This window comes from Pan paniscus, chromosome 7 (assembly GCF_029289425.2).
Source record: "Pan paniscus chromosome 7, NHGRI_mPanPan1-v2.0_pri, whole genome shotgun sequence".
Classification (NCBI taxonomy): domain Eukaryota; kingdom Metazoa; phylum Chordata; class Mammalia; order Primates; family Hominidae; genus Pan; species Pan paniscus.
Genome location: NC_073256.2, coordinates 96,086,572 through 96,110,443, shown reverse-complemented (window position 1 = coordinate 96,110,443; position 23,872 = coordinate 96,086,572).

Below are 23,872 nucleotides of genomic sequence, written 5' to 3'. Positions count from 1 at the left end.
TTTCCTTTTCTGTCTTCTTGTGTGTTAACTGGTTAATTTTTAGTATTTCATTTCTCTATTGGCTTAATTATATCTGTTCATTTTTTAGTTGTTGGATTACAAGGTGCATCCTTACTTTATTAGAGTCTACGTTGAGTTAAAATTGTACCACTTCATGTAAAATATGAGTTCCTTGCAACAGTATAGTACCTTTCAAGCTCGTCTTGCACTAATTTGCATCTCTCTATGTTATTAATCTATATATGTTATGAACATAAAATAGCATTATAATTTTTGCTTTAAACAATCATGTCTTGAAGAAATTGAGAGAGAAAAAAATGACCTTTTTATTCACTCACATAATTACCATTTTTAGTGCTCTTAATTTCTTTCTGAGATCCAAATTTCCTTCTGATACCATTTTTCTCCAGCTTGAAGAGCTTCCTTAAGCATTCTTTCATAATACAAGTGTGAATTTGAGTGGCATTTATACATAGATTGGTGAGGCCTCCTTCCTCTGTGTCTCCCTCATTTCCGAGATAACATTGATAATTTCCAGCCACTCTAGCAGCTCTGAACCCTGTACTCTGACACCTCAAGCCAGTTAAGCTGACCTTTTGCTTGAATTGCTGTCATGCAGACTGGGAAGTGTCCTCAATGAAAAAGCCATATAAACATGAGTCTCACATAGCATGGTTCCGTCTTTCAGTGGTCTAACTCCTTTCAGTGTCTGCCCACTTTTAGTTGCTTTCCAGTGCCTTCAAATAGTTGGCTTTTATATTTTGTTGAGAGTTTATAAATGTTATTTGTGGTAGGGCTAGCTTAATGCAAGCTGCTCTGCCATTAGAGGAACCAGAATTTACCTTCCACTTCTTACTCTCATAAGGGTTGGCAAACTTTTCCTGTAAAGGACCAGATAGTAAATATTTTAGGCTTTGCAGGCCAAAAGGCAAAACTGAAAATATTGCGTGGATATTTATATAAGGAGAGAGAAAACACATTTTCACAAAATTTTTATTGATTGTTGGGTATTTGTCTTATTGATTTCTGACAAGATCTTTACGTATTATGGAGATTAGCTCTTTGTACGTGATACAAGCTGTGAATATTTTTTCCACCTTGTCATTTATCTTTTGACTTTGTGTATGTCTTTTTTTATGCCGTGCAGACTTTTAAAATTTTTGTTATGAAGTCAAATGATCTGTTTTTATTTTTCTCCTATGACTTGTAGAGATTGAGTTATATGTAGCAAAATGATAGGGATATTCTTAGGCATTTACATACACTATATACTATATTATTTGATGGCCTTATTTGTATAATTTCAGCTAGAAATAATTTAACAGGATAAAATTATTACCACACCATCAAGTGTTTTAAATGTATACAGTTAGCCTGAGTCAATCTATGGCTATCTAATAATAGAAATTTATCCATGTTTATTAGCTTTATGGGTTCCTAAAAAAAAAAAATTAAAATCTTTGCTTTTGTGTTTTCACAAACCCCGTGGATGATTCTTGCATACATCAAAATTTAAAAACCACTTATTGGCCGAACAGGGTGGCTCATGCCTGTAATCCCAGCACTTTGGGAGGCTGAGGCTTGCAGATCATTTGAGGGAGGGGTTCAAGACCATCCTCGCCAACATGGTGAAACCCTATCTCTACTAAAAATACAAAAATTAACCAGCCATGGTGGTCCATGGCTGTAATCCCAGCTACTCAGGAGGCTGAGGCAGAAGAATCACTTGAACCCAGGAGGCAGAGGTTGCAGTGAGCAGAGATCATGCCACTGCACTCCGGCCTGGGCAACAGAGCAAGACTCTGTCTCAAAACAAAACATAACAAAACAAAACAAAACAAAGAAAAGAAAAGAAAAAAAGAAAACCACTTATTCACCAGATCATCTCTTATCTCTCTCCCCATCTCATGACAGAAAGTCCCACTAAGCCTCAAAGATCCACTATTAGCACCTCTGTGGTCTTTGTATTTTCCTGTAAGAAGACCTGGTGCAGCATTAGGAAAAGCCCCATTCTTTACGGTTTTTACTGGCAATGTCACTTAGACAAGGGATGTCATTTGTCTGGGGAACTGGATTGAGACAGTATAACTGGATATGTTTGAAACTCATCTTTATACTTATGATCTTGTGAGGTTATCTGACGACATACAAGAACTTTAGTTCCTCTTCTGTAAAATGATATTATGATACAAAGCGCATAGTAGAGTGCCTGACACACGTGAGCAGGCAATAAATGGCTGTTGGTGTGAGCAATGTGGGCCAGCAGTCCTGAAGCTGTCTTCCATCCCACACTGTAGCAGGAGAGGAGATAAACGCAGTTGGAAATAACAGGTGGCATCAGTGGAAAGGAAACAGGCTGGCCAATCCCTAGGGCTCAGAGAAGAAAGGAAAGAGGGCTTTTGGGAGCTGGCTGAAGCCCCGGAATGTCCTCCGGGTTTTGTACTGGCAAGAGGCCCAGGCCTCCCGCCGTTGCTCACCTACCAACTCCCTGGAATTTTAGAATTCAGGCACAGGATGATTTATATGGTTGCTTGAGAGAGGTGAATAATGAAGGGAGAAAGTGCCCATAAAAGGACCAATTTAGTACAACTTCTGGTTTTTCTTTCTTTGCTGGCAGGACTCTGCCAAGACCTCCATCCAAACTTGGCTGGCGGCTCCTCTGCACTGTGAACCAGAGCTGCCCGGCGGGCGAGGTCACAGCCGGTTATTATCCCCTCCCACACTGCTTATCAAGCTTGGCCCTTTTCTCCTCCAGTGTGAATGCTTGGGGCTCTTCGCTATGCAATGAAAATAAACAGCAATGTAAATGGTCTCCTGGCTACTTGATCCACACCAATACGGAAAACCTGCTTTACAAGCTTCCACTGAAACTTCTGGTAGAATAAGCAACTGATAATTCTACACCAAATGTCTGGCATTTAGCCAGAACCAACAACTGTTCCCTTTTTTGCAAGCCACATTCTGGTGACCATGGAGAGCCAAAATAGATATTTTGATTCTACAGCATTTTCTAAAGGAAGGTGAAATCACAGTGCCATTATGCAAACTAACCATAGGTTTAGGATAAGGGAAAAATTAGCTTAAAGATTTTATCTCGCTTCTAAAATCTCAAATTAAAATTTTTTTTAACTTGAAAGAAATTGGTCGGCTGCCAATAAACATTCTTTTTAAAAAAAGAGCTCACCAAATTATTACTGTTTTTTCAAATTGCTGGTACACATTGCTGTTTGATTAGGGTTGCCAGATTTAGCAACTAAAAATACAGGATAGTCAGTTAAATTTGAATTTCCAATAAACAGTGAATAAATTTTTGGTATAATTATGTCCCAAACCTTGCAGGTCCAAAATATTACATGGGGGCATACTTATAATAAAAAAAATCATTGTTTGTTGGAAATTCAAATTTAAGTAGGTGTTGTATATTTTATCTGGCTGCCTTAATTTAGTTGAATTTCACTATGATGCCAGGAAATATGAGAAGGGCAGAGTAACATTTTGACATTTTGATGAGATAGTTAAACCTCTTTACTTGGTCAAAAGAGAATCTACCCACCTTTTCTTTTTGCCATTTGTCCTTTAGTAAAATTAATTTTATATTTTCTACCCAGCTTCGGAGTTACAGTCTTCATTATTCTTCGAAAATATATGTGAGGGAAAGAATTAGTAAATACTACATGTCAAGGATTTTTCCAGCCATTTTAAATTTAATTTTATTTTTTGAGGCGCAGTCTTGCTCTGTCACCCAGGCTGGAGTGCAGTGGCACGATCTCAGCTCATTGTAACCTCCACCTCCCGTTCAAGCCATTCTCCTGCCTCAGCCTCCCAAGTAGCTGGGACTACAGGCGAGCACCACCAAGCCCAACTAATTTTTATAAAAGGCATTTTAGATATTATATTTCTTAATAATCATTTTCCTGTATAATTTTAGTTTGAAAGTGCTCAGATTATAAAATTATTATCTCAATGGATCTTGGAAATATATAAAAAGTGGCTAAGTCAATTTATGTTAATAAAAAGTTACTGAACCCAAGATGAGTCAGGTACTGTATTAAACTACAGCTCTAAGGAAGGATAATATTTATTCATTTATTTTTAGGAAAAAATAATCTACATCTCAGGCAATAATGCCCTTATTAGCAGCAAAACATATTAATTAAAGCTTGAGAAGAAAAGAATAAATGGATATTAACAAATTTGCTAATTATTCTTTCTTGTGGATATAATTGTTTATTCAATAAATATTTTTAAATTATTTTTGTTGACAAAAATGTTTACATATTTATCATGTACACATGATGTTTTGAAATATGTATACATGGCAGAATGACTAAACCAAGCTAAATAACATATGCATAACCTCACACACTTATGTTTTGTGGTGAGAACACTAAAAATCTACTCCCTTAGATTTTCACTCAACAAACATTCATTGAATGGTTACAAGTACTAGGCAAAGAGGCTGAGGCTACAGTCCCTGAACTCATGTTTTTTTGTTTTTCTTTTGATTTTTTTTTTTGAGACAGAGTCTCACTCTGTTGCCCAGGCTGGAGTGCAGTGGCATGATCTAGGCTCACTGCAACTTCTGCCTCCAGGGTTCAAACAATTCTCCTGCCTCAGCCTCCCCAGTAGCTGGGATTACAGGCATGCACCACCATACCCAGCTAATTTTTGTATTTTAGTAGAGATGGGGTTTCACCATGTTGGCCAGGCTGGTCTCGAACTCCTGACCTCAAGTGATCTGCCTCCCTCAGCCTCCCGAAGTGCTGAGATTACAGGCGTGAGCCACTGTGCCCGGCCATGAACTCATGTTGAGTAGGGTCCAGTGGGAGAGACACTTGCTATCACAGAGGATGAGTATGATCTTGATTGCAAATGTTCTCCTAGGGCGCGAGCCCAATTATGCAGTCCAAAAAGAATCCCCATAGGCACTCAACAGCATGAGAATGCCTCAAAGTCTCTGTACACTCTGCACATGGATTCAGATGACTCCACCTGGACAATCTGGAAATCCTAAAGGATTATAATGGGAAGCAAGTAAATGGAATTCTGTATGAGATTGAGTAAACATAATTTAGAGGAATTGCCTCAGTGAGTGGTGCCAGACTGCGATGCAAGGCCATATTGTACCAATTGGCCTGACAATATCATTGTTAGTTGGTAGGTGAGGTCTACTTGAGTATAATTCCAATTCTATTTTCCAAATAGCCTATCATAGGCAGACAGGATACTCTATGGTGATAGGTATAATGTGATTGGTTTTCTCCATGAATAAATTTTATGAGCATTCTTGTGAAAACTGCATTAGTTTGATATGGCATGCTTGACAACAAACCACATTTTCTAAAGATGCAAATCTCAAATGTTTATTTGTGGTGAATACACACACACACACACACACACACACACCCTTGCAGATAACCACAAGTCTTTTCAAAGGTTCAGTGCAGCTGGGACTACCTCACACCTGCAATTGCTTAATAAGATGCAGTGGTGTCTTAAACTCAGCATTGACCTAATATCAGTGACTGGCATTCATCTTCTTAAGGTCAGCATTCTGTGGGTGCTGGAGATACTGAGTAAGACTGAAACCAGGCATGCAGCAGAGGAGAAATCATTGACACCATCCTCCATGTCATTGAAATTTTAAAAAATCTTTTAAACTTTAGACAATTGAGTTAAAGTGTTTGGAGGCATCATTTATTCAGATCCCACAATTACTTGATTTTTCCTCTTTTCACACTTTCTCTTTAAAGACAAAATCTAAGAGTATGAGAATTTTATTACAGAGGACATTTACATTTTAATCAGACAGGGTGTCCATATGGTTAAACCTCCAATGAATTTACTTATAATAATCAGTACCAATTCCCTCAGTTTTCTTCCATTTCAATTGGAGAGAGGGACACCTGGAACAAATTCCATGGAGTATCTGGTTTGTCCCATGTCCACCCCCAATATATTTAGAAAGAGGAAGCATGGTTAAGTGAACAGTCTTGAAGACAAGAAGTCACCAAAGGCCAGCATGTAGAGCAGGCAATTCACAAGAGGGAAGAAGAATTTCTACTAGTTCTGCTTTGATGATCAAGGAGGGTGAGATGAATTATAAATTTGGGGGCCAGTCCTTTTTATCCACCGGGGGCCTTCTGTCTTTCTTAAACGTCTACAATGAATTCTACCCTAATTTGCTATACTTTTTTTTTCTCTTTTTTTTGTGAGACGGAGTTTCTCTCTTGTTGCCCAGCCTGGAGTGCAATGGCACAATCTTGGCTTACTGCAACCTCTGCCTCCAAGGTTCAAGTGATTCTCCTGCCTCAGCCTCCCAAGTAGCTGGGATTACAGTCATGCACCACCATGCCCGGCTAATTTTGTGTTTTTGGTAGAACACAATTAAAATTCTCTGTGTTGGTCAGGCTGGTCTCGAACTCCAGACCTCAGGTGATCCGCCTGCCTTGGCCTCCCAAAGTGCTGGGACTACAGGCATGAGCCACTGTGCCCAGCCTAATTTACTAAACTTTAACTCAGTTGTCCAGTTCATGTAGAATGAGCTCAAACTTTAATATTTATTTCATCAATCTGGTTTTATTATAATTGAAGCCAAATATAATATAATAGATTTTATTACCATTCAACATTTTCACAATCATCAACTTAAGGATAATTAGGAGCAAAATAATTACCAGACATCCTACCACAGAGGAATTTGTTCTTTTCAGTCATCTATACAGAGCTTCAATTTAATTTTTTACAAAGTAATTAATCTAGTTTGCAATTTTTTCTGTCCCTTTTTAATTTAACTCAACAAACATTTATGGAGAGCCTGCTTTGTGCTAGGCATTGTGTGGCAGCGGTGTTCAAATAGGTAAATTAGACTTAACACCCTGAGAATTCTGTAGCTTGCACCTGGCCCACGTTCCTCATCTTACAGATGATGAAACGTCTTGATAAATTAGAAATTTCATACACAGAAAGGGAGTTATGATCAGGTTACCTATCCCAAATTATGACTTATCATTTACTCTCTTTCCTCTGTTTCAAAGTGCTGTGCATACTTATTTAATTATGTATTTATTAGAGTTGGTCTCACTGTATTGCCCAGGCTGGACTGCAGTGGTGCAATGTCAGCTCACTACAGCCTTAGCCTCTCCAGCTCAAACAGTCCTCCCACTTCAGCCTCTCTAGTAACTGAAACTACAGGTGTGCACCACCATGCCCAGGTAATTTTTTAATGATTTGTATGTTGTATTAATGGTTTTTTTATTTTTATTTTATTTTATTTATATTTTGTAGAGTTGGGGTTTCACCATGTTGCCCAGGCTGGTCTCAAACTCCTGGGCTCAAGCAATCCACCCATTTCAACCTCCTAAAGTGCTAGGATTACAGATGTGAGCTCTCACAGCTAACCTTATTTACTTTTTAATAATAAAGATGAGGTCTCACTATGTTGTCCAGGCTGGTTGCAAACTCCTGGCCTCCAACAATCCTTTTGCTTCAGCCTTGCAAAGTGCTGGGACTACAGGCATGAGCCACTGTGCTGGGGACCACTGTGTGGCCTTTGAATGGAAGTCTGACTTCATTCCAAAAGGAAGGGGAAAGGCTATCAAAGGGCTTTTCTTTAAAGGTATTTGCAGATGAGTTTCTCCTGCTGCTCAGTCATTTCTAGGTCAGTCATCTCTATGCTGCCTTATCCTGCTACCTAACTCTTTTTTTTTTTTTTTTTTTGAGATAAGGTCACACTCTGTCACACAGGCCAGAGTGCAGTGGCGTGATCATGGTTCACTCCAGGCTTAACCTCCCAGGCTCAGGTGATCCTCCCACCTCAGCCTCCCATGTAGCTGGGAGCACAGGCATGTGCCACCACACCCAGCTAATTTTTGTATTTTTAGTAGAAATGGGATTTTGACATGTTACCCAGGCTGGTCTCAAACTCTTGGGCTCAAGAGACCCACCTACCTCAGCCTTCCAAAGTGCTGGGATTATAGGCATGAGCCACCATGTCCGCCACCCCCAACCTCCTTTTTACCAACCCCTTGTGGCTCAGCCTACAGGATTGCAGGTGTTTTTACTGTTGAAAAATAGTCGAACTCCAGTGGTTTTAAAGGGACAAGTAAAGCAACATTCACAATTGCTAAGACATTCAATTCTAGGTATATATTCCACAGCCAACTTTTTTTCCCCCATGAGAGTTCATAATTGCAGCATGGGATACAATGAGAGCTAGGGATTTTTTGTCCATTTGATCCTACGAGAAACAGATGAATATACAGTTGTGATTTTAAATCATGTGGATAGAAGTTTGGAAGGACAGAGATCTTCACATTATAAGTGATTATCTGATTTTTGAGCTTATGGGCAATTTCAATTTTTTTCTTTGAGCTTTTGCTTATTTCTTTTCTCCTTCCTTCCTTTCTTTCTTCTTTCTTTCTTTCTTTTTTTTTTTTTTTTTTTTTTTGAGACAGAGTTTCACTCTTGTTGCCCAGGCTGGAGTGCAATGGCATGATCTTGACTCACTGCAACCTCCACCTCCCGAGTTCAAGCGATTCTCCTGCCTCAGCCTCCTGAGTAGCTGGGATTACAGACATGTGCCACCACACCCGGCTAATTTTTTGTAGTTTTAGTAGAAACGGGGTTTCACCATGTTGGCCAGGCTGGTCTCGAACTCCTGACCTCAGGTAATCCACCCACCTCAGCCTCCCAAAAGTGTTGGGATTACAGGTGTGAGCCACCATGCCTGGCCAAGCTTTTGCTTATTTCTATGATTATTTTCAATTTTTCAATGAATATATTAATCAGAAGAAAAATGTTTAGATCTTTTATTTTTTCACTCTGTTGCCCAGGTTGAAGCGCAGTGGCACAATCTCTTGGTTCACTGTAGCTCAAGCAATCCTCCCACATCAGCCTCCCAGGTTGCTGGGACTACAGGCCTGTGCCACCATGCCTGGCTAATTTTTGTATTTTTTGTAGGGATGGGATTTCACCATGTTGCCCAGGCTGGTCTCAAGCTCCGGGGCTCAGCCATCCATCCATCGCAGCCTTCCAAAGTGCTGGGACTACAGGCATGAGCCACTGCACCCAGCCCTTAAATCATGTTTCTTAATCTCTTAACTGCACACAGATGTGGGTACAATAATAAATATGTTCTTTGTGCAGTGTTTAGCACAAAGACAAAAACAACCTAAATGGCTACCAAAAAAGTCAAAGAGTGGAATACTGACTATGACTCAAACTTACGGCTATTGACAAGGATTGGTTCAATCCATTAGAAGACTATGAGCCCGTAACAAAAGATGTTGTGTATCTGCACATATTTCATGGGGAAATGTCCATGATAAGTGTTTACAAACTTGATGTTTACCATGAACCTATTTGTATTAGAAAGCACTTAATGTATGTATGTATTAAGCTCTTAAAACAGTTTGGTTTTATCCTGAAGGTGGGATTATAAGGGCAATAGGCCAGGCACAGTGGCTCACACCTGTAATCCCAACACTTTGGGAGGCTGAGGTGGGCAGATCATGAGGTCAGGATTTTGAGACCAGCCTGACCAACATGGTGAAACCCCGTCTCTACTGAAAATACAAAAATTAGCCAGGCGTGGTGGCTGGCGCCTGTAGTCCCAGCTACTCAGGAGGCTGAGGCAGGAGAATCACTTGAACCCGCGAGGCAGATGTTGCAGTGAGCCAAGATCACGCCACTGCACTCCAGCCTAGGTGACAGAGCAAGACTCTGTCACACACACACACACACAAAACGTGCAATACAGCTTTCCTACTTATACACTCTATAGTTTGTTAGGGCTTCATTAGCAAAACACCACCGACTAGTTAGGTGGCTTAAACAACATACATTTATTTCTCACTATTCTGGAGGCTAGGAATCCAAGATTAAGACATCAGCAGATTTGGATTTTTCCAAGTCCTTTCTCCTTGGCTTGCCGATTCTCCGTCTGTGTTCTCACAAGGTCATCCCTCTTTCTGTGTGTTATCTGTGTCCTAATCCCCTCCTGTTGTAAGGACACCATTCAGATTGGATTAGGGTCCCCCCATGTGACCTCATTTTAATTTAATCATCTCTTTGAAGACCTTATCTCCAAGACAGTCACATTCTGAGGCCCTGGGTTTGGGACTTCAACTAACTAACAAATTTGAAGGAGGACACAATTTCGCTCATGACGTGGAGCTTGGTATTTTCTTAATTTTTTCTGTGAACATTTATTAGTTTTATAACCAGCAAACAACAATACTTATTCAAGTGGAGAATCATTCTTCAAATAAGTAAATATTGTATGTCTGTCTTCCAGGAGGAAATGGTACCTAGATGATGGCTTTTTTTTTTTTTTTTTTTTGAGACAGAGTCTCACTCTATCACCCTGGCTGGAATGCAATGGCACTATCTTGGCTCACTCCAACCTCTGCCTCCCAGGTTCAAGCAATTCTCCTGCCTCAGCCTCCCAAGTAGCTGGGATTACAGGCTCCTGCCACCACAACTGGCTAATTTTTTGTATTTTTAGTAGAGATGGGGTTCCGACATGTTGGCCAGGCTGGTCTCGAACTCCTGACCTCAGGTGATCCACTCACCTCGGCCTCCCAAAGTGCTAGCATTACAGGCGTGAGCCACCAGACGATGGCTCTTATCTGTGCTAGTATTTTCCTATGTTTCAGCTTATGATTTTATTTATTTAATTTTATAATTATTACTATTATACATGTTCTTTACAATTAGATTCTTAAAGATTCATTTTTCCTGAATATTACATTCCAACATGACTATTGAAAGTGAATACAGATGAAATGGCATTGGCTAAATGACCTTAGAAAAAGGGTATGACTTTCTTACCCTTGAGCTCATGACATTGTCATGAGGGTGATAAACTCATATCTATGATAAATTAAATTTGACTAAATCTGTTTTGTTTTGTTTTTGTTCTAGTAGAGACGGAGTTTTGCCATGTTGCCCAAGCTGGTCTCAAACACCTGAGGGCAAACTATCCTCCTGCCTTGGCTTTCCAAAGTGCTGGGATTACAGGACTCAGTCACCACACTTGGCCTGAATCTATTTTAAAGCCATTGATGAATATGAAAAAAATAGGTAAAATATTTAAGTTTGACTGTTAGACCTATAAACTGTAATCTTTCCTAAGTTTTATCATTGAGGCAACCTATATACATTGGATAAATAGGAAAACTATTTCAGTGAGCAGAGAAAGAAAAGCATAATTTCTTTTAAAATATTGGAAAAATCTATTGTAATAGATTTTGAATACTAAATTTTTCAGCATATAATCTCAATCTTTTATCCCATGAACTGAGTATTTATGGATGTATTTATACAAATTCAGCCCGATCTAGTGAATGAGAAAAGAACAAGCTACAGATTTCATTCTCAACAAGCTTGGAATCTAGTTGAGGAGGAATAGTTAACAAAAATAAAACTAACACAAGGCATAAAGAAATAATTGCAAATTGTGACTACTGTAGTAGGTCTGAGGAAACATAAATCAATGTGGATTGAAATAATGTGGGTTCATATTGGGAAGGAGGTGTGACTACATCCAGGTCTTGGAGGAGGCAATAAACTGACAGAGGGACGAAGGTGGAACATCCCAGACAAGATGAGAACATGGGGACGAGGGAGGGACAAGGAAAATGTCATGATGCACTTTGAGAACGATTAGTGAATCCACCTGATGGGACTGAGAGCATCTGAGAGTAAAACGTGGAAAACAAAGCTGAAGAAATGGTTAGTGCTACTAGATTATAGAGAATCATGACAGCCTGGGAGATAAGGTTGCAACTGATCCAATTGCAAGTGGTAATTGGAGGTAATTGGAGCCATTTTTTATTTAGAAGTAGGGGAAAGATAATGCTACAGTTGGATGCCAGGCGGTGGTGCATGCCTGTAATCCCAGCACTTTGGGAGGCCAAGGCAGGTGGATCACTTCAGCTCAGGAGTTCGAGACCAACGTGGGCAACATGGTGGCCAGGCATCGTGGTGCTCGCCTATAATTCTAGCTATAGAGGCTGAGGTGGAAGAATGGCTTGAGCTTGGGAAGTCGAGGCTGGAATGAGTCTTGATCATGCCACTGCACTCCAAGCCTGGGAGACAGAGTGAGGCCCTATCTCAAAAAACAAAACAAAACAAAAAACCAGCCAGGCAGGCACGGTGGCTCGAGCCTGTAATCCCAGCACTTTGGGAGGCCGAGGCAGATGGATCACCTGAGGTCAGGAGTTTGAGACCAGCCTGACCAACATGGTGAAACCTCATCTCTACTAAAAATACAAAAACTTAGCCGAGCATGGTGCTGGCGTCTGTAATTCCAGCTACTTGGGAGGCTGAGGCAGGAGAATTGCTCGAACCTGGGAGGTGGAGGTTGCAGTGACCTGAGATCGTGCCACTGCACTCCAGCCTGGGCAACAGAATGAAACTCTGTCTCAAAACAAAAAAACCAAAAAACCCAAAAACTTCACCTAAAAATAATTTCTTGCTCTGACTTCAGAGGATGTCCAGGTCCCTAACGGTAAGAGCTCTGATTACATAAGGAGTCTCCGCTGTTGAACTCTAGCTACTCACTAAGGGAGTCAATTTCAGGAGAGGACATGGATACCATCTTAGTCCGCATCTCAAATGACTCTTCATCCTCCTAGAGAGCATGGCACCTCTGTCAGCACCATGGGTAGTGATGTGGGTAACTCCTAGTACAGGAAGACAATTCCTCATGCCTGAGAAGAGCTCCAGTCAGGGAGAGCTTCTCTTCATCTAAGTCAGCAATTCTCAACCCTAGCCACAACTTCGAATCACTTGAGGAACATGTAAAAACATACCACTGACTAGGCTCCACCCTATTTAACTCAAAGGATAAATGCTTGAGGGGATGGATACCCTATTCTCCAAGATGTGCTTATTTCACATTGCATGCCTGTATCAAAACATTTCATGTACCTCATGAATATATACCCTTACTATGTACCCACAAAAACCTTTTAAATTTTTAAAATAAAATAAATAAATAATATTTAAAAATCAGGATCTCTGGGAGTTTGGCCCAACAGTCTAAGCAATCAAGGTCTTTCATGCCTATATTTCTACCTGGGAAAAGAAAATAGAACCAATATAGTAACTCTGAGCTGATATGGAATCTAAAAACCCCAGTGCTCAGGAGAACACTGGCATAGTAACTACTGCCTGGAAGCTTTCTTTGGTACCCCATCAGAGTTGCTTGTGCTGGCACCATGACCCTTGTTGACTATTATATCCATGAGTGACACTAGCCTATGTGACCTTGAGTTCTACAACTGTAATTTATGCTAATTTGCTTGCTACTGCTAATGGCTAGACAACCACACATACGCGCGCGCGCGCACACACACACACACACAATTTTCTCTCTCTCTCTCTTTCTCTCTCTCTTTCAACTGAGTTTTAAAGGAAACTATTGAATTAAGCACTATTGGGTTTGTTTTTCCCTAATATGAACTTTTCTTTTGTATCTTATGTGTTCTATGTATAATTATATTTTGTCATGTCTGTTTCAGCCCAGAATCATTGCTCCATGGAGACCATCGTTCTATTCTACTGGCTCCAAAATGAGTTTAACCAATCTGGACACTTAGACGTTGTCATCACTTTCTCACCTTTAATATCATCAATATTAGTAACACTGTCACAGAATACTGGGAAAGTAGAAAATAAAACGTCCAGGCCCAGTGGCGCACACCTGTAATCCCAACAGTTTGGGGAGGATTGCTTGAGCCCAGGAGTTCAAGACCAGCCTGGGCAACATGGCAAAACCCTGTCTCTACAAAAAAATAAAAAATAAATAACCTGGTGTAGTGGCACGTGCCTGTACTCTCAACTACTCAAGAGGCTGAGGTGGGAAGATCGCTTGAGCCCAGGAGAACAAGGCTGCAGTGAGCCATGTTCGCACCACTGCACCCCAGCCTGGGTGACACAATGAGACCCTGTCTCAAAAAAATAAATAAATAAAATTAAATACATCTTTATAGAACTCATTTAAATTCTCAACCCTTTTAAAACAAGTTCTTAATTATTTTACCCATTGGAATCTTTTGCCTCATCTCTGCAAAATGTCAACTAATTCTCTTCATGAAATTCCAGACTGTAAATACAGGTTTTTCTATGCAAAAAAAAAAAAAAAAAGGCTGGGAGCAGTGGCTCATGCCTGTAATCCCAGCACTTTGGGAGGCCAAGGTGGGCGGATCATCTGAGGTCAGGAGTTTGAGACCAGCCTGGCCAACATGGTGAAAACCCATCTCTACGAAAAATACAAAAATTAGCTGGGCATGGTGGCATGCACCTGTAATCCCAGCTATTAGTAGGTGCTGAGGCAGGAGAATCGCTTGAACCCTGGAGGCAGAGGTTGCAGTGAGCTGAGATCACACCACTACACTCCAGCCTGGGCAACAGAGTGAGACTCCCTTTCAAAAAAAAAAAAAAAAAGAGTCTCTTATTCTCTGTAGACCTCAATTTCCTCATCTTTGCAATGAAGGGGTTGGACAAGATAATCAAGCCCCTCTAGTTATTTTAGTTTTTTTGGCTCATTCTTTATTTCTTTATTTATTTATTTGAGACAGAGTTTCACTCTTGTTGCACAGGCTGGAGTGCAATGGCACGATCTTGGCTCACCACAACCTCTGCCTCCTGGGTTCAAGCAATTCTTCTGCCTCAGCCTCCCAAGTAGCTGGGATTACAGCCATGCGCCACCATGCCTGGCTAATTTTGTATTTTTAGTAGAGATGGGGTTTCTCCATGTTGGTCAGGCTGGTCTCGAACTCCTGACCTCAGGTGATCTGCCCGCCTCGGCCTCCCAAAGTGTTGGGATTACAGGCGTGAGCTACCTTGCCTGGCCGTTTTGTTTGTTTGTTTGTTTGTTTGTTTTTTGGAGACGGAGTCTTGCTCTGTTGCCCAGGCTGGAGTGCAGTGGCACAACCTCAGCTCACTACCCGCCTCCTGGGTTCACGCCATTCTCCTGCCTCAGCCTCCTGAGTATCTGGGACTACAGGGGCCCGCCACCATGCCTGGCCAATTTTTTTTTTTTTGTATTTTTAGTAGTGACAGGGTTTCACCGTGTTAGCCAGGATCCCTGTCCGTTTTTTGACTCATTCTTACAACTTATTTATTCCCTAATCCTAAAGAACCAACCCTAAATAATACATATTTGGTAATTTTTTTTAGCAAAACATTTACCCATGAGACATGATTTTTTTTAATGAACGTTAAAGAAGTGTTGCCTATTTCTAATAAAGTCTAAAAAGCTTGTTTCAAGTCCAAATTCATTTACGAAAAAGCTATGTAACCTTGTGCAGGGTGCCAAGGGGTCTCAGCCTCTAAATTTGCTATTGTTGAAACTACTACCATTTATCTCAAAACATGTTTTAAAAGTGAATTACTTATGAATAAAATGATAAAATGTCTGGAATGTGTTTCAAAATAGCCTGGGGGTTAGAGAGGGTGAGAATAATTTGAATAGAAGAAACAAGACAGTCTATTGCTGAAAATTGCTGAAGTTGGGGTTCGATTATACTATTAAGTGGATGTAAGGATAAAATAAGATGAAATGGGCTGGGTACGGTGGCTCACGCCTGTAACCTCAGAACTTTGGGAGGTTGCAGTGAGCCGAGATGGTGCCACTGTACTCCAGCGCGGGCAACAAGAGCAAAACTTCATCTCAAAAAAAAAAAAAAAAAGAAATGTCCAAAACCTTCAAAAAGTTTTAGTTTTTATTTTTAAATATATAAGTAAATATATAATATTAATAAATATATATATTAAAATACATATATATATGTGAGACAGGGTCTCACTCTGTTGCCTAGGCTGGAATGCAGTGGTATGATCACAGCTCACTGCAGCTGCAACCTCCTGGGCTTAAGGAATTCTCCTATCTCAGCCTCCTGAGTAGCTGGGACCACAGGCAAACGCCACCACACCTGGATAATTTTTTAAATTTTTGTAGAGAAGGGGTCTCCCTGTGTTGCCCAGGCTGGTCTCAAACTCATGGGTTCAAGCAATCGTCCCACCTCGGTCTCCCAAATTGCTGGGATTACAGGCATGAGCCACCATGCCTGGCCTGAAAAGCTTTCTTTAAAAAACTTAAAAATATCTAAGAAAGTAAGATCTTTTTGCAAATCTTGATTGACATGTGGGTGAGCTAATATACACTTTTTCATTTTCCATGACTTCCTGAAATTAAGAACTAGCTAAATAAAGTGATTTGTTTTCAATGCACATTCTAAATTGAACTACCATTTAACCCAGCAATCTCATCACTGGGTATATACCCAAAGGAACATAAATCATTCTGCCAAAAAGATACTCGCATTCATATGCTCATTGCCATGCTATGCACAATAGCAAAAACATGGAATCAATCCAGTTGCCCATTAATGGTAGAATGGATAAAGAAAATGTAGTACATATACCCCATGGAATACTACACAGCCGTAAAAAAGGATGAAATCGTATCCTTTCCAGCAACATGGATGCAGTTGGAGGCCATAATCCAAGGCAAATTAATTCAGGAACAGAAAACCAAATATCACATGTTATCACTTATAAGTGGGAGCTAAACAGGGCGGGCATGGTGGCTCACACCTGTAATCCCAGTACTTTGGGAGGTCAAGGCAGGTAGATCATCTGATGTCAGGAGTTTGAGACCAGCCTGACCAACATGGTGAAACCCCATCTCTACTAAAAATAAAAAACTTGGCTGGGTGTGATGGCACATGTCTGTCAATTCCAGCTACTCAGGAGGCTGAGGCAGGAGAATTGCTGGAACCCGGGAGGTGGAGGTTGCAGTGAGCTGAGATCGCGCCATTGCACTCCAGCCTGGGCAACAGAACAAAACTCCACCTCAAAATAAATAAAAAATAAATAAATGCACCTCCTATTAATTATATGAATATTGAAAACTAAATATTCTGATTTAAAAGTAGCTTCTATAAAATTTCAGAGTAGTAGACATTATTTGCTTTCCCAGATGTGTAAATAAGAAACCTTTCACAATTAAATGGAAATATCAGTATATCGGCCGGGCACGGTGGCTCACACTTGTAATCCCAGCACTCTGGGAGGCCGAGGCAGGTGGATCACAAGGCCAAGAGATCAAGACCATCCTGGCCAACATGGTGAAACCCTGTCTCTACTAGAAATACAAAAATTAGCTGGGTGTGGTAGCTGCCTGTGGTCCCAGCTACTCGGGAGGCTGAGGCAGGAGAATCGCTTGAACCCGGGAGACGGATGTTGCAGTGAACCGAGATCTCGCCACTGCACTCCAGCCTGGCAACAGAGAGAGACTCTGCCTCAAAAAAAAAAAAAAAGAAAAAGAAAGAAAGAAATATCAGTGTATCATAGCAAAAAAAAATGTAGTACATACATGGAAAGGCAGGCATTGTTCTGTATTCAAGTTTTCAAGTTTGATTTCCATTACAATGTTTTCTACAACTTGTAAGAACTACACACAAAAGTAAAAAGATGAAGTAAGCCTCTTATACATTGAGGAAAGTGTTTAAAACTTAATACTCAGATACCCCCTTGCCTAGATTCTGTCTTAGAAGCTCTTCCATAATTATGATGAAGATGACATATATCTGAACCACATAATGAACAGCAGTTTTCTTGGTCTTCTGAGTAGGCAATGATGTTCTTTCTTGTTATTACAAAACAATCATGACTAAGTTTTGCCAACAATATTTCTCCATTGTGGGTTTACATGAGGCACCACACTACAGTAAGAGCAGCTATGATGCCATTAAAAATCGCCATGCTATAGCCCATATGGAAAGAGTGTCCAGTCAGTTTCTCGAACCTGGCAGGTGAACAAGGAGCAGGAGGACACATTCCTGGTTCAAAAGAATCGAAGTAAGTCACTGTCCAAGAAAAGCTGCCACAGGAGAATCCAGCGGTTAGGGATATTATAAGCAAAGTCTAGACCAGTCATAATAGCCCAGTGTCTGCATCATTTTCATTTTTCAAATTCTCAGCATGCAACTCTGTAAATACAAAGAGGGCCACAACTTCCCTCCACACCTCCTTCCCCTTAATTTACAGTTTCTAACATGCACTCACCTGAATCATCTAACTCAATCTTCATAAACAAATCTTTAACAGAAAAGGCAGATATTTGCAGTCCTATTTTTCAGATGAGAAAACTGAAACTGATGTTTCACTATGCCAGAATAGTTTCTGAATTCCTCCATGTTCATCATGTTTACCAAGATCTTGAAAGAGATAAGAGTTGTTTTTTGTTTGTTTGTTTGTTTGAGACAGAGTCTTGCTCTGTCGCCCAGGCTGGAGTGCAGTGGCATGATCTCAGCTCACTGCAACCTCCATCTCCTGGGTTCAAGCGATTCTCCTGCCTCAGCCTCCCAAGTAGCTGGGATTACAGGCACATGCCACCGCGCCTGGCTAATTTTTTGTATTTTTAGTAAAGACGGGGTTTCACCATGTTGGTCAGGCTGGTCTCGAACTCCTGACCTCGTGATCCGCCCGCCTCAGACTCCCAAAGTGCTGGGATTACAGGCATGAGCCACTGCGCCCGGCCTGAGATAAGAGGTTTTGTTTTGGGTTTTTTTTTCCCCCCCCCAGTTTTAATCTAGAAGTTTAGGATCATTAATCTGGGCCAGGTGAGGTGGCTCACGCCTGTAATCCCAGCACTTTGGGAGGCCGAGGCAGGCGGATCACGAGGTCAGGAGATCAAGACCATCTTGGCTAACACGGTGAAACCCCATCTCTACTAAAAATACAAAAAATTTGCCGGGCGCGGTGGCGGGCGCCTGTAATCCCAGCTACTCAGGAGGCTGAGGCAGGAGAATGGCATGAACCCGGGAGGCGGAGCTTGCAGTGAGCCGAGATAGCGCCACTGCAGTCCGGCCTGGGCAACAAAGCAAGACTCTGTCTCAAAAAAAAAAAAAAAAAAAAAAAAAAAGAATCATTAATCTGATTTTAAAGTAGATTATTACATATTTTGTCCACACCTATGGCAGTTGTAAATTGCATTATAATTATGTTTAAGAAATGTTCCATAAAACCCCATAGGCTTTCCTTGCTACTGGGGAAGTAGGTCCGAATCCAAGCCAAACTGGAAAATCATGTTACGACCATACCAACTTGTCTGAAATCTAATTTGAGAAACGGTTAATTGTAAATATCTCCAATGGAATTTTGTCCTGAAAAAAAGTGAAAGAATGGGCATAAACATCAGGCCGCACCTTTTTTAGGAAGGCATTCTGTAGCCAGTAAAGAGAGCAGGGAGAGTCCTGAGGGCCAGGGAGTTTCCAGGGTGATGACTGACCCATGTCCTCTTCCTCTTCCCACAAAATAAAAGTGGGGATTTCTTCCATTGCTGAACAGTCCTTAGGACTTCCCCAGGCTCCATAAGAGAAGATACCAAAGTGGGGATCCCCACTCTTGGGGACTCCTAAAGCTTCCTTTAAGCGGGGCTTCTCAACCCTGACTACCTTTGAGAAACAGTGGGAGATTTTACAAAAATACTGCTCCCTGGGCCCCACCCCAGATCAATTAAATCTGCCTGGCTAGAGATAAGAAGTGGGGCCTAGGCTTCAGTAGTTTGAGAACCTTCTGGGTGATGCTAATGTACAGTAGAAGCTGAGGACCACTGCTTTAGGCTGTCTGCGAGTAATCACAAAGTCCTCTGCATTCCACTTCCATGATCACAGAAAACCTGAGGAGGACCAGGTGCTGTGGCTTATGCCTGTAATCCCAACACTTTGCGAGGCCGAGATGGGCAGATCACTTGAGCTCAGGAGTTAGAGACCAGCCTGGCCAAAAAAAATCCCGTCTCTACAAAAAATACAAAAATTACCTGGGCGTGGTGGCACGTGCCTGTAGACCCAGCTACTCTACTCAGGAGGCTGAGGTGGGAGAATTGCTTGAGTCCGGGAGGCAGAGGTTGCAGTGAGCTAAGATTGCGCCACTGCACTCCAGCCTGGGTGACAGAACCAGACCGTGTCTAAAAAACAAACAAACAACTGGGAAGTGTGAAGATTTGCAATTTGGCACTCTTCCGCCTTTCCTTTCTTTCAGCATGGCCCTCCCCACTCCCTCCTTGCCCACCTCACATACTCAGTGCTCTTCTCTTCCATTTGGTTCTGCCTCCCTCCTGTATCTCCTCTCCTATAAATATCAGTACACAGGAAACAGGAACCTATTCACATTAAAGTGTATAAAACTCTCAGGGCACTGTGGCCTATGCCTGTAATCCTAGCACTTTGGGAGGCTGAGACAAGAGGATTGCTTGAGGCCAGGAGCAGCCTGGGCAACACAGCAAGACCCCATGGTTGCAAAAAATACAAAAATTAGCCAGGCATGGTGGCGCATACCTGCAATTCCAGCTATTCAGGAGCTGAGGTGAGATGATCACTTGAGCCCAGAGGTTGAGGCTACGGGGAGCCATGATTGCACCACTGCACTCCAGCCTGGGCAATAGAGTAAGACTATGTCTTAAAATATATGTGTAAACTGATAACCTAAAGCGACCACCCTCACAGGAGCACGCACTCATCTTTATTGTAGAATAAAACCATGCTTTAATTCATCAAGAGCAACAGGCGTCAGCAGAACCCCGTACCCACCACCAGCACCATGCCCATGCTTAGGAAATGTAGCACATGTTTGGGCCGGAAGAAGTTTCCTCTGCCCCACTGGTCGTAACTCTGAGAGCTTCACTAGACACACCTATGCCCCGGTCCAGTGTCCCCAGGAACAGCCTCTTGCAAATCCCAAAAGAAGCAGAGAAACAGAAGGAAGCATGCGTTGACACCAATAGACATTCTGTGCAATTGGAAGTGTGTTCAGAAAGCAGAATAGTTCTGTTATGTCAAGAACCAGCTTTCCTATCTCTGAAGAAGGAACAGTATGCCCCAAGGAAAGATGGAGCGAGAGTATATAATTCAGGGGTAAGGAAGCAAATAAACATTTGCTAAATTCTACTTAACTATATGACAAATCATCAAAACCAAGCTGTATATGTCTCGTGTGGTTTGAATAGAAGCCAATAGATCAGTGAGAGTGCGAAGGGTGAGTCATTTCATGCTTTCAGGATGTTTCACTGGAGAATGAGCTCTGCTGCCCCAGCAGTGCAGGTTTCAAATCATACAAACAGCAGAAGCCCCTAAGTCACCACAACCTAGTTACATCTAACTCAGGTTATACTGTGTTTACTTCCTCCAGGAAAGTCACCACAGAATACATCATGAGACTTTTGTGCATACAGCTTAGCAATTATCGGAAGGAACCAAAAGCTGCCCTTTTTGAGTGGCTGGTTTAACATATGTATACTAAAAGCAACTGATGTTTGAGCTCAGATTGCTTATTACATATTTAGTCCAGCATTCTAAACATGACAAGTTAACTCAGTTATAAACCAACATACAAATAATGTGGGAGGAATAGTTATCCCATGAACTTGCCTGAAAGCTCTCTGAGCCAGAAATTACAAAATTTCTATTAATATAGATGTTACCAGGAAGGTGAGTGGAAAAGAAAGACGGCAGGTAAATCTCGATTCTGTCCTAAGACGTAGCACATGACTGATGAGTGGCTATCATGGTCAAGGACGAGAAGAAAACAAACAAGCAATTGCTACAAATGCCTTAAACTTACAAAACCTCTTCCAGACCTGACTTTGTGAAACAGAAGTAGCATTAGCCAAGAAACATTTTTAGATGGTCCTTTTGTGGTCAAAATAATTTGAAGTTATTCTATTCTTAGACGTTTGGAAGAAATCTGTTGACATATGGCTATAACAAATTACAAACACCCCCAAATTTTTGTTAGGAAAACATACTGCCAACTGTGAAATGTGTGGCTCATTACTATTTGGGAGATGCTCCTGTAATAATTTAATAATAATCATAGCAATAGTTCTAACTTCTGACTATTTTATAAATACTATTCACCATATCCAAGTTGGCACTGGTAGCTTCGAATTTACAATAATAATAATAATAGCATCTAAAATTCATTAAACCCTATCCATTTGCTCAGGATTGGGACACAGGCTTTGTGTCATAAACTCATCATTGTTTCCATTTTGCTTAAGAAGAAAGAGGCTCAGAGAGGTTAAGGGACTTTCCCAATCAAGGGCGCTATGCATAGGCTGCAGATTTCAGCCCCACGTCTGTCTGTTTTGCATGTCTTTACTCTACCACTGTGTTATATTGTCTCTCTATAGAAACACATCAGCAAATGAAGAAAATACAGATTATTTAAGCTATAAGTTGGAAAATGTGGACATAACCGGTTGGGTTCTATTAATTTCCTCTAGCATTTTGTTGCATTTTTCATTTTGTGGGAGACAAAATAAAATAAGCAAAATATACGTTATGTTACGGGAGAAAATCTTCACAACTTTGAGGTAAGCAAAGATGTCTTAGGACACAGAAAGTTAAAGTTCAAATAATAAAAGAAAAAATTGATAATTTGGACTTCTCGAAAATTTTTAAATGTATGTTCTTCAAAAGATACCATTAAGCAAATGAAAAGCAATCTACATATAGGGGGAACATATACGTAATACAAATATCTGATGAAGGACTTGTGTCCAGAATATATAAAGAACTCTTACAACTCAACAGAAAAACAATAATGCAATTAAAGATTTGTGGAGAAAGTTAAACTGATATTTTATCAACAAAGATATATGGATGACTTGTAAGCACATGAAAAGACTGTTAATATCTTTCATCATAGGAAAAGGCAAATTAAAACCACAATGAGATACCACTACACACCCACTAGAATAGCTAAAAACCCTAAAGACTCATCCAAAAGGCTCCTAGAACTGGTAAATGAATTCAGCAAACTTTTAGAATACAAAATTAATGTGAACAAATCAGTAGCCCTGCCACACACCAACAGCAATCAAGCTGAGAATCAAGTCAAGAATTCAACCCCTTTTACAATAGCTACAAAAAATTAGGAACATACTTAGCCAAGGAGGTGAAAGATCTCTGCAAGGAAAACTACAAAACACTGCTGAAAGAAATCATAGATGACCCAAACAAATGGAAACACATCCCATGCTCACGGATGGGTAGAATCAATATCGTGAAAATGACCATACTGCCAAAAGCGGTCTACAAATTCAATGCAATTCTCATCAAAATACTACCATCATTCTTCACAGAACTAGAAAAAGCAATCCTAAAATTCATATGGAACCAAAAAAGAGCCTGCATAGCCAAAGCAAGACTAACCAGAAAGAACAAATCTGGAGGCATTACATTAACCAATTTCAAACTCTACTATAAGGCCACAGTCACCCGAAGAGTATGGTACTGGTATAAAAACAAGCATATAGACCAATGGACCAGAATAGAGAAGCCAGAAATAAAGCCAAATACTTACAGTCAAATGATTTTGTCCAAACAAACAAAAACATATAGTGGGGAAAGGATACCCTATTCAACAAATGGTGCTGGGATAAGTGGCAAGCCACATGTAGGAGAATGAAACTGGATCCTCATCTCTCACCTTATACAAAAATCAACTCAAGATGGATCAAAGACTTAAATCTAAGACCTGAAACCATACAAATTCTAGGAGTTAACATTGGAAAACCCCTTCTAGACATTGGCTTAGGCAAAGACTTCATGACCAAGAACCCAAAGCAAACACAACAAAAACAAAAATAAATAGATGGGACTTAATTAAACGAAAAAGCTTCTGCACAGCAAAAGAAATAATCAGCAGAGTAAACAGACAACCCACAGAGTGGGAGAAAATCTTCACAATCTGTACATCCGACAAAGGACTAATATCCAGAATCTACAAGGAACTCAAACAAATCAGCAAGAAAAAAAAAAAAATCTCATCAAAAAGTGGGCTAAGGACATGA